A 12,502-nucleotide genomic window follows, 5' to 3' on the forward strand; every position below is an offset into this window, starting at 1 on the left:
ATGTTGTGATCTGTCCTGTGGCCAGGAAAACAAGTCTTTAAAAAGTCAAAGTAATGTGTTTGATGCTTCCATAATGTTAGGGAAATATCTCAGAGATATTTTTTGGGTCACATTAGCTGATAAACAGGAGGACTGACCAGTTCACAGGCAACCAAAGAGATGAGAAAATCCCCAAAGTTGTAAAGGTCTTTTATTATGTTTGCTGTTGTAGAGCAATAGAACCAATGTGTTTCGTGGTCAGAGAACATTATGGGATCAAACCAGGAAGGTGATGAATTGGATTGAAATTGAGTTAATTGAACTTACTTACCATTGAAATCAATTGGATTAAAGTTGTTTCTAACTTGTCCCATAAGGAATCTACTTTTATATCTCAAAATGTCTAACCAATTAGAGCTGATGCAGTGATAGTCTAGGAGCAACCTTTTCAGATCTGTTGGGAAAAAGTACTCCATTTTTATCTACTTGTGGTTGAGACATGTTGAGTGTGTTTATTAATAAGTAGTAATATTAATAGTTGTTGTTTAGTCGTGTCCGACTCTTCGTGACCCCATGGACCAGAGCACGCCAGGCACTCCTGTCCTCCATTGCCTCTCACAGTTTGGTCAAACTCATATTGGTAGCTTCAAGAACACTGTCCAGCCATCTTGTCCTCTGTTGTCCCCTTCTCCTTGTGCCCTCATATTATCCCTGCCAAGAAAACTCCATGGATAATATTAATAGTAGTAATAATATTTGCATTCTTTTATGCAATGGAGTTGCCTTCTGCTATGACTTGTAAGCACTGCTTACCTGCGGCAGACTTCATTTTTTATAACCTCTCCTCCAGTCTCTTGTCTTGAAAGCAGTGAAGCTTGTTCGTTGCTTAGGGCACTTGAGAATCTGACTGACAGGATCTAATCTACTAAGGGAAACTGTCATGTGCGAAGGATCCCAAAATAATGCAAGAATTGGGACCAGAGTCCACCCCTCCCTTGAAACCTGAGATTCAGGACATTTAAGTGGCATGCCTCATATCTTTGACCTCTTAAGATTTTGTTCATGCCTGAAATTTTTGCTACACTACTTTCTGAGCAATTCTTTAAAATATCCCTTTTCTATCCATTTTTAAAACAGCAGAAGCTTCATGCTGCTGAAAGTATTTGTTTACCCTTTCACCCCTGCGTATATTCACCGACACTGTCTGTGCCTCAATAACACTAATGGCTTTTTGTTTTTCGCAATAAAGTTGATTCATGTCCTGGGAAAAAAGCAGCCAAGCCTAGCCTATCAGTAATATTTTAAAACCTCTTGGGATTTTTCACCCCCACACGCGGCAGTCAAAGTGAAAGGGAACAATAAAGCTTTGCTTTGGGTTTAATTCCAGGGGAGGCTGTGGATGCTGTTCAAACTCTAGGAGGCTTTTTTTTCCCCTGCGGAGAAGGCTTCACAAAAGACACTTTGTTCCCTTTCGGGACAGATGCCACCAGCCAGTAGAGCTCATTTCTTAATTATTTCTCCAGGGTAGCACCGTTTCCCGATTGCTCACAAAACACTTTCATATAGATATGCTTGGAATGGCAAAAGGGGTGGAGATCAGCTCTGAGGATTTGCTTTTTATGCATGGTGTGGCTTGCCTTGTCTCGTCTCCACCAACTCAGATCTTGTTTCCTAGAAACCTTTGCTTGGCCTAAATTTATGGGACTGGTTTTATTAGGTTTCTCATCCCTCTCCCTCCCAACATCCACAGTCTGTTTTGACTTTCCTGCTGTGCTTTTTTCTGCTTGAGACTAAGACCAAGTGTTCCAAAAACAAAAAATAAATTATATACTCCCAGCTTTCCAGACTAGGGTTGAAGGTGCTGAGCTTCTGCATTGTGAAGAACACGGTGAGGTGTTTAGTGACGGTCCAATGATATTGAGACAAGACACCTTGGATTAGGGGAGGAAGGGAGAATCCACAATGCAGAGAAGATCTATCTAAGCCTGCCTGCCTTTACTCCAATGTTGTGATGTGTCTGCTTCCACCGCGGAATTAATGATTAAATCTTTATTCAGCAAATCTAGGAATAGATCCTGGTCGTCGCTAACTAAAATGAAAATTGACTCTTTTCGGCAACAGCATTTAAAAGAGGGTATTATTTTCCTGACTTCAGCAAGCCATCAAAATAAATAATAGCCTTTCAAACTTGCTGCTTAGGCAGGAGCCCTTGCTAGATAGCTCGATACAATGTGGCCATTGCAAAGTAGGAAGTGGCCAAATGCAAAGCTGTAGCAAGGGCTTTTTAGAAGCTTTCGTTGGGCAGAATCGGATGGAAAGTGGAAATCACATGCAATCAGTGGCGTAGCGTGGGTTGTCAGCACCCGGGGCAAGGCAAGTAATTTGCGCCCCCTAACCCAGGGTAAGGCAAGTAATTTGCGCCCCCCCCCCCCGCTGCACTGTCCCTCCCCCAGATAGTCCCTCGCTCTCCGCACCGCACCACACGCCTGGCACCCTCCCCTCCACAGTGGGCAGCAACCCGGCGGCTCGGATCGGATTCGCACAGCCAGCACTGCAGTGAGAGAGAGTGAGTGAGCCAGGTAGGGGCAGAGAGCTGCGAGTGTGAGCGCCCCCCCCCCGATGTTGCGCCTGGTGCGGCCAGCCCCCCCTGCACCCCCCACGCTACGCCATTGCATGCAATATCAAGGCATTTGTATAGAAGTCGAAACAATATTCTTTAAATGCCATGGGGTTACGTTGCAGTTGCCGGTTAGCTGGGTTGGTTAGAGCGTGGTGCTCATAACACCAGGGTCACTGGTTCAATCCCCAAATGGGCTAGCTGCATATTCCTGCATTGCAAAGGGTTGTACAGTCGTACCTTGGATCCCGAACACCTCGCGAGTTGAACGTTTTGGCTCCCGAATGCCGCAAATCTGGAAGCCAATCGGAAGCTGCGCCTTGGTTTCTGAACGTTTTGGAAGTTGAATGGACTTCCGGAACGGATTCCGTTTGACTTCCGAGGTACCACTGTATTAGATGATGCTTGCGGTCCTTTCCAGCCCTACAGTTCTAGTCTAATAATTATGTCCAGCATGCAGATATTGGAGACGTGTAGCAAATTCAGATTGCCAGAAGTTGTGGATAGCCGTGTCTCTGCCTCATAATGATGAGCTGAAGGAATAACCGGTGTTCTTTTGGACCAAAGAAAGAACATTGACCTCTGAGTTATGTCCAAAAATAACGCTTGAATATGTAGGTGTAACTCTTAAGTAAAAAATCTATCCTAGTTCAGAACTTACTGGCAGGAGTTGGTATTGGCACACCCTGAATCCAACATCCTTTTAGGAAATGTTACATAGTCCCAGCAGGGAAAGCTCCCAAACCTTCATTGAGCCATGGGTGGGAAAGACTAATGGGGAGCAGTGTCACAGAAGCCTTACATGGTTGTTATCTGTGTTTTTACCTGCTCTGTGAATAGATGGAACATCTCTGTATCTAGAACTGACAGTCCTGCCCTTGCAGGAAGCAGGAGGCTGACTTAAAATTTAACAAGCTCTTTGTGTCAATCATCTCGGGAGCATCTTTCAGAACACAGAGGTTTTGAAAACCCGTTTTTCATGGAGCTACCTATGGGTTAAAATGTAATCTCTGTCAAAGACATCTGCTGGGCTGAGAATGCTGTCTTCTTTCTTTAAAGGGGGTTAGGAAGGATAGAACCACAATGTAATACGCATTATTTAGCTTGCAGTGGGGACCTGCTAGACCCTAGCATGTTCCAACTGCATGTTCAACTTATTTCTGTTTCTCTTAAGTCATTTTTGGTCCAGGGTTTTGGCTAGTGATCAGACTGAAAGATCTAAGCAAGATAAGAAGGTGATGTGTGTGCGTGTATTTAAGTCTCAGGGGAGGTAGATTTTATAGGTTGGTTATTGTAAGAGAAGACACTCTTGTCAGGAGTTTTAAATATAGTGTCGAAGAGACAGACAAGATGCTCAGAAGTCAAATCCTGTACTTCGGCACAATTTCTCCTTTAGAGTACATGAATATACTTGCACACCATTCGCATGGACTTCAATGCACATTTTTGATAGAGGACATAATGCTGTATCTTTACCCTCTAAGGAAGCTCCAAATTACCAAACCCACTGTCTTTTTTTAATCAGAGGCTATGTTTTACAGTTAATATGGTATGCAGCAAAATATTCCCTTTATCACACACCACAGATGGTGAGTGAATTGTCATAAAGGCAACCAACAAGGCTTGTATCAAGGATGATGTATTGGTACAGACAGCTACTGTAAATAACAACACCTGTGGAAACAATAAATTTACAAATGGTTTGTAACCCAGTAACATCATAGTAGCCACAAAACACTCGCAGTGGAATATATCCTGGGTCTGTCGGATGATATTTGGTCATCCTCCTCCTCTAGCCCAACTCCTCTAGCAGAGCAACCACCACAAGTTATGAAATGACTGCTTTTCTGCAGAATTTAATAGTACTGAATTGCCAAGAAACACATGGTTTGAATTCTGGTTTCTCTCCTGAATCCATAGAACCTACTAAGTCCCATCAGCACCAGCCAGCAGCATGGCTGGTGGCCAGGCATGTTGGGAGTTCTAGTCCAGCATCTGAAGGTTCACCACAGGTTCCCCATCCCTGTCAGAGAACCTAAACTGGTGACTTTCCTAGAATTCATGCCATGCTTTCCTATTTTTCTTTTACCCACAGGAATTTTCCCTTGCAGAGGATGGTCCTACACTGAAAACTCCTGCGGTGAAGAAGTCCTTGGAAGATGATCTGAATCTTTGCCAGAAACAACAGTCGCCTTCTGCTTTTACAGCATGCTTCTCCTGCCTCCGAGACAACCTGTCTCTTCTCCCAGACACATCCTTTGCAAGCACACTTCTTTTCACGCCTAATGATTTATTCAATCATCAATCACCTTATTTCTACGGGTTGACAAACAATCTTCTCAAAGACAAGACTGAAAACGCGGTGCTTACGATGAATATAAAATGCCATCACAGTAAAAAGTGGAAATAACATGCTCATATTTTCATTTTAGTTGCAAGGTCCTCGACTAGGTTTAAATCATTCAGTGCAGCTAAGATGGGGGGGGGGGAAATAAAAGTTTGCTTTTTAAAAATTAAGCTTTCAAGATATATTTGAGAATAAAATTTTAATTAACTGTAAAAGATGCTTTTGGTATAAATAACCTTTGGAACAGTGTTATTTTATTTTTAGTACATATATGCATCAGACACAAGCTACAGACCTTTAGCATCATAACTCTCATTATGGGTTTCTGTGAGATTTTGAAAACCTGAAAAACTACAATGTGCAATGTGGGATGACCAATATATTAAACTTCACAATTCTTCTTAAAGGGCTTTTTTTTTTTTTTTTGCCTTCTGGCTTCTGACCTTGAAGTGTCATCATGTCTTTTTTGATAATTTATTCCTCTAGCTTTTCTGTATACAATTAATAGGAGTTTTACCGGCTGATGTCTACCTATATATCAACCCAAGTGATTTGAGCAGTTTTTCTAGTATACTGGAAAGAATTGTTATTGCTCTAGGCAAGTAGGAATAATTATAATGTATGTTGTAGTACGAATGATGATAATAAAGTGGCAAAACCAGAATCATCTGTGAATGCACACCGTATTAGATCTTGAGATGTCCTTCCATTTCAGTCAGGCTGTTTGCTAGAAGCAGACTTCAGTTGCAGACCCTGAGGGTTAGATACAGGGGCGCTCTAGGTTCTTAAAAGCCTCAAGGGCATAGGCCCATGATGTGAATTTGCATATGCTAATTTAAACAGAGGCCTCTGAGCAAATTAAGATGATTGGCGGCTGGAGTCTCTCCAGCACTGCGCCCTTTTCAACGTACACAGTTGTCCTGTAGGTGAAGTAAAAGAATTAGTTTTCAAAATTTGAAGGTGGTACATCATGGTGTTTGGAACTGGCACTGATTATGGGAAAGGACCATAGCAAAGCACATCCTTCACAAGCTGAAGGTCCCAGCTCCGAATGGCATCTCCAGGTAAGGCTGGCAGAAACCCCTGTCCGAAAACCTTGGAGAGCTTCTGCCCATCAACATAGAATACACTAAGTGGACCAGTGCTCTGGCTTCGCATAAGGCAGCTTCCTGTGTTGTTTTGATTACTTCCTATTTGTTTAAGTCTCCTTGAGTGGACTTTCTACCCTGAAAGGTGGCCTAAAAATATTCTTAAAATTATCATGGAACGTGAGAGCAATAAACTTGTGAGCCTTATGAGGGAAAGGTAGAAGCAAATGTTTTCCCACATAGGAAATGTTTGAGGAAGCTGCATAACTGATTATTTAGAGAAAGGGTTTGGGAGTGTTGTGGTATTTTTTTAAGGAACGGCACACAAACCATCAAAGTAGTGCAAGGATGGTGGTTTCTAATTACAGCAAGTTAGACTTCTCAAGTTAATGCTTTCTAACTAGAACAGAGGCTCAGTGAAGAAAGGAGCCCCTAGAAAAAGTTCAGATCTTCAGAAGACTACAAAGGTGGACATTTCTGAAAGGACTCATTGGCCAGCATCCATGCAGCGGTGGTTGTGGAAAGTGGTGTGCTGGTGTCCTGAGTGCTGCTATCATTGAATAACAAGGGGAGAGAGGGACTGTTGTGCTGCAAGTGCTGCAAGCAGATAGCAGAGCTGCATGGTGGAGAAAGCATCCCATAAAGTCCAGTGTAGACGGATGACATCAGCACACCTTGAAACCTCCTCAAGCATTGTTCTGTGAACTTACCTTCACAATGCAGCCTTGGCTCCCCCCCTGCCCTGCCCTCCCCCCCCCCCCCGCCTGTTACAAAAATGCCTTTTTCAGGATCTGTTTTTATTTTTTATTTTTGTTGATAATATACATACTCCTTCTGCCATGCTAAAGGCAGGTAAGCTGAAAGCGATATGGAAGCAATGGTTTAGATGTGCATTTCCAGGTAATTAGCCCAATGTCCTTTGCTATGGAAATCACTTGGTGAGATGCCAGTACATTTTGAAATGACCGTCCCTGGCCCAAACCAATTACCCCCGCCTTATCAATGAGGCTGACACTTGGAAGTGATAAACTCTGCAAGTCCAGACTCCTTAATGTTTTAAGGAAACACAGCTGGGAAATCTCTTTAGCACAGTAAGTGAAGGCTATTTTTTTATTTAAAAAATAGTCATGGCCACCTGACTTGCACTGAAGTTAGCATCTTAAATTGGTTCAGTTCCTAGAGGCCAGCTCCCATGGGGCTAATATATATATATCCCCTTTCCTGGGATCTTTTGTGGGTGGGGCAGGAATCGTTTGAGTTTTTTGTTTTTGTTTTTGCTTATAGATGCTGTCAGAATTCCAAGCAGAAATTTTTGTCCATCTGATTGCTAAAATATGCAATTCAGACTGTCTGTCTGGCATATAACAACCCCTTTGTAAGGCTTGTTTATCGAAGTTAGCTTTTTGTTTCTTTTCTACTGTTTCTAGTGTCTTCCATACACAATTGCCCGTGTTATGTTATGATTTGCCTATATCTCTCCATTATCAATAAAAACAATTTCCTCCATTTGCTGCGTTCTGGATTGAGCTGAACTAGCACATTTCTCAAACCCATGAACATGCCTAGCTGTTTGGCAACATTTCGGACATAGAATTGTATACAGTGGTACCTCAGGTTCCATACGCTTCAGGTTACATACGCTTCAGGTTACAGACTCCGCTAATCCCGAAATAGTGCTTCAAGTTAAGTACTTTGCTTGAGGATGAGAACAGAAATCGTGCTCCGGCGGCGCAGCAGCAGCGGGAGGCCCCATTAGCTAAAGTGGTGCTTCAGGTTAAGAACAGTTTTAGGTTAAGTATGGACCTCCGGAACGAATTAAGTACTTAACCCAAGGTACCACTGTAGTTGGAAGGGATGTGAAAGGAGTCTGTAAAGGGAGGGTTGAAGGACCCCGGTACTGAGAGAGACAGTATGACTTTATGCATATGTGTGCTAGGCTATCCTCCTTTCTACTTTGGAGGGCTTTGGGAGGAATCAGAAAAATTCATTAGAAGGCTGGTAGTAACACAGAACTGGGTAGCTCAGGGGCATGAAATGTGGGGACACAAAACATCTTGGGGAAAAGAGTGATTTCCCATGGCAGGCATATATTCTGCTTAGGCCCCTCTTGTTAGGGCACAGTTTCCCCCCTTTCTACTACAACCCATCAGTTAGCCTTTCTCCATTTGCTGATAACCCTATGGAATCCTTGGAAAATTTAGAGGAAGTGTCACTGTGCTGTAGATAGAACGGGACAGAGATATATGATGGAGGGAGGCAAATTATACTGAGGGTCTTTCCAGGCAATTATTTTCCCCTCTCACACAATAAATGTATAGTTCCAGGTTCCAGGCATACGTTTATCAACATAGTGCTTCTGTTGCAAGGATAATATTGCATCCCCCCCCCCATCACTTACCGCTTAGAATTTGGTTGTGAGCATTTGGAAGGCATCTAATGAGTAAGAAAAAATAGGCACATCAGTCCCTTTTGAGGTGTTAATCATGCAAAATGGGATCTGTGTGTAGAAAGGGGCAATGTGTCAAGATGTTGAGCCTGGGCATCTGAGAAAGGGAAGCCTATGCACAGATCATTCTGGGTTGAGAGTTTGTGTGGAATACTAGGCACTTGGGCTTCCTCTTCTCAGCCCTCCATTCATCGCACATTGGAAAGAGTGGGGTGAAGAAGCCACTTGACACACCATGTCATGGGAAGGGGTCAGCTTCGCCTGCTGAACAGCAGCCTGAAGGGGGAGAAGCCGGAGCGACTCCACCTGCAGCTGATCAGCCTTCAAGGACACAGGAAAAGGCAACAACGAGAATCAGCTGGCTTCAGCCTCCTTAAGCAGAGAGCAGTCAGATGCTGGAAACAATGCTTGTAGTTCCTAGCCTTACCGTGCTGCTTCCTGCTCATTTTGACCCTTAATCATCAGATTCCCTGAACCCTGGATCATCTGACCACATGGATTGCTGTTTCCTTGACTTTAGGACTGGACCTTTACCTCGAATGCTGACTTTGTCTCCAGGCAGGTACACCTCAGAGTCTCTTCTGGTTGGCCTCCCACTCCACTGAACTCTGCACGTCATTTCTCTGCAATGAGACTACAACACACCATACATTTCAATGCATGAATCATGTGACTATCACATGATTGGGCAGACCTTTCTTGGCCCAGAAGTGCAGGAGATGAATCTGATGGTTTTTCAAGCCAATAGTTCTCCAGCAGCATCTGAAAAACTTCATAAATTTTATATAATGATTGACACATAAAAGGATGCAATAAGTGCTTCATATGAAAACAGACAATAAGATATACCAGTAATTCTGAAAAAATAAAATTACAACTTCAAAACAAAACTAAAATATAGGCAAACATCCCCTCTCCGCTGTCTTCCTAAAAGAAGGATTTCAGTAGCTACTAGCCATAAAGACTATGCTGTATGTCTATTGAAGGCAATATGCCTCTGAAAGCCAGCAGGAAGAAATGGCAGGAGGGGAGAGTAATGTTGTGTTTAGCTCCTTCTTTTGGACTTACTATATGCATCTGTTTGGCCACTGTGCAGGATGCCCTTAGGTTCCTCTGAAGCCTCCCATTTGTCTCTTGCTTTTTCTTGAAGAGTCTCTCTCTCACAACTTTCCAAGATGTTCATATGGGCCACTCTTCCGACATTCATTCAGTGCTATACATTGGATGGAAAAGCTGCTCTCCAGCATCTGTTTCAGCACATACCTCTAGGTATGCTAGCTTGTCAGTTGTATAACTGCACAAAGAAGGAAAGCCAGTTGCTTACCTATAACTTTCTAGGCTGAGCACCTTGGGCAGTCACACAAGTCGCCCTCCTTTCCTACTGCTGATGTCGTGGCTTTTGGGGCCCTGGAATTTTCCTAGCATTGTAGGAAGAAAACTGCTAAGGTGGTCCTCCATCCCCTCGACTCATGCACAGGAAATATGAAGATCTGTACCCGAGAGGAGTGAGTACAGCTCCTTCTCTATAGACAGATTCCCAGGTACTGCACAGGTAAAGAACCAGCAGTGTCTGACCAGATAACTGCTTGAAGAGCAAGAGTTACAGGTAAGCAATTGGTTGTTTTCAGTGGTTATTGTGGTCACCTGCTGTATCAGTAAAGCACAGGTGTGCTTATTCAGCTCTTTTCACCCAGAGAGAGCAACAAAGACCAAGAATGCTTGCAGAGAAATTGTATTCCCAGGTAAAGTTGTTCGCTGGAATTGGGAGTGGGAGTTTAGAGTATTAAATGAAAATGATATTAAGCTTTCCACAACTGGACGTAACAGGCTAGTTGTCATAGCGCTTGCAATGGAAATTACCATACTAAACCATTAATGTCACCCAGCCACTTTCGTCACCTCAGTTATTAGCAATATATATTAGCCACACACTGCTTAATGCCAGCATAGACTTCTAAGTGGTTTCCAAAGTATAAAAACCAGTTAGGCAAACATAAAAATGTAAACATCCATAATTAAAATGCACAATAAATCCCATTTTAAAAATTTAAATATAAGCACATATAATTAAAATACGTAATAAAACAATCCCATTAAAACAATGCAGCAATTCTACAATTAAATACACGGGGCTCCTAGAATTCTGCCAGTGATCACCTTTCCTTACAACACAGAATGTTCCATAAATTGTGGCTTGGCATACAGATTCCTAAAGTCTTGTATGCCCATCATTCAACAATATTTGGATGTGTATTTTTAGGAGGCAGACAGCGGTATTGCAAAGTCCGCTGCAGCAACATGCTACTACCCTTGGATAGAGAAGAGCAAGGGCAGCATTAAGGAATAAATCCAGGGGTTTTTAATCATCTGAAAAGGCTTTCTTGTCTATCACAGATACGATGCTGAAGACATGCTCTGAAGGAGGTGATAAAATGTTTATTGGATATAGGAGGCTTTTGGCTACACAAGGGCTTTCCGGGGTAAATTGCCTTTCGTTGAGCCGATGGCTATTCTCAGTAAGAAGCTTCTGTTTGGTCTTGTTGGCATGGCAAACCCCCGCACCGTTTGCCCAGGGTCCTCTTTTAGCACATTATCAGTTTCCTTTCATGCCTGGGCTGAGTGACACCTCTTCCTCCTTTTTGGCTCAGTAAAAATGACACAGAATTCAGTTCTGGCCTTCTAAGCAAAGAATCCAGTGGCAGAGCTCCCTAAGCAAAAGGAAAGCTCCAAACCCTCTGCAGTGTGTCCAAGCCACTGCCAACACTCCCAGCAGACGCTCCCATTTAAAATGACAGATCAAATAGTGCAAATGCCTTTTGCCCTGAGATGGGATGCTGTCTGCCTGCATATAAAATATTAAATTCAGTATCAATTATAAGAACGTTGTGCTGCAAAAAAAGAAATGAAATGCATTCTGTAAGTGAAGACTCTAGGCCAGAAAAAAATGATTTAAAATGGGGTGTTGTTGTTTTTTAAAAAAAGAAAGCAGCCTTTTAGTTTGTTTTTAACTGCTCTTAATTATTGAAATAAGATGTTGACAAATAAATCCTTGGAGAGATAATGAGGATACTAATGAGAAGTAGCAACATAAATATGTTCATAAAATATATATTGAAAAGTAACAAAGGCAAGGGAATTTGATCCGGAAAATTAGCCTCCTTTCAAAGAGCAAGCTAATTAAGTAAGAGAAAATAAAGCATAGGACTAGATGACGCATGGTTCAATATTAATAGCTACTGCTCAAAGCTTCAAACACGTCCATGCCAGTCTGAAACTGGTTTCCAGTGAACAGAAATGGGTTGCATAACTTCTGGTCTGAAACCAGTTCAATATTTTCTTCTAACATCAGATCCAACAGCAAACTAAAGCAGTTCTAGGCAGTTGTGTGTCACTAGGACACGTGTAAATGGGGAGTTGCCTGTATTCGTTTTGCAAGGGGGTGAGGTGAGAAGAAATATTTCCAGTACTTACAGGGTTAAGAACATAAACCTGCTGGATCAGGCCAAAGGACCAAAAAGTCCAGCATCCTGTTCTCATAGCAGCCAACCAGACGTCTGTGGGAAGCCTGTAAGCTGGACAGGCTCCTGTGATTCCCAGCAACTGGAATTGGGAGGCTTTCTGGTTCTGACCACAGAGGTAAAGCACAACCATTGTGGGTATAGCAAAAGACAAGTTTGCATTTATTTCTGTGCCTTCTTCCCCTGTCTCCCCATTTCCTATCTATGGATTAAACAACCCATGCTGAATATTATTTTGGACTTTTCTACTCGTGGGTGTATGCATATATAGCTGCAGGAGTTCAAGTAAGATGGTGAGCACCAGGTGCTTCAACAATAATATTAATATTCAAAAGCGTTTCTTAACTAATATTAAGCCTAAATTCCCCCGGGGGAACTGCTTAATAAAAGTCAGGATCTTTGTGCCGAAGGCAGCACGTGACATAATGGGGTGAGGAGGGGCGAGGGGAGGAGAGCCCAGCCCCAATATTCATTCACAACTTCACAAATCACGGTTTATGGCGCCTC

General features: G+C 42.7%; 1 protein-coding gene across 1 annotated transcript in view; it reads left to right on the plus strand.

The window, feature by feature from the left end:
- TRIM44 (tripartite motif containing 44) overlaps nucleotides 1-7,537 on the plus strand; it is an 86,052-nt gene extending 78,515 nt beyond the window's left edge. The window contains exon 6 of the mRNA XM_083442260.1: nucleotides 4,692-7,537. The gene's annotated coding sequence lies outside the window, so the exon portion shown is untranslated. The remainder of the gene's footprint in view (nucleotides 1-4,691) is intronic.
- Nucleotides 7,538-12,502: the final 4,965 nt, after the last annotated feature.

This window comes from Podarcis tiliguerta, assembly GCF_965153285.1.
Source record: "Podarcis tiliguerta genome assembly, chromosome: 1".
Classification (NCBI taxonomy): domain Eukaryota; kingdom Metazoa; phylum Chordata; class Lepidosauria; order Squamata; family Lacertidae; genus Podarcis; species Podarcis tiliguerta.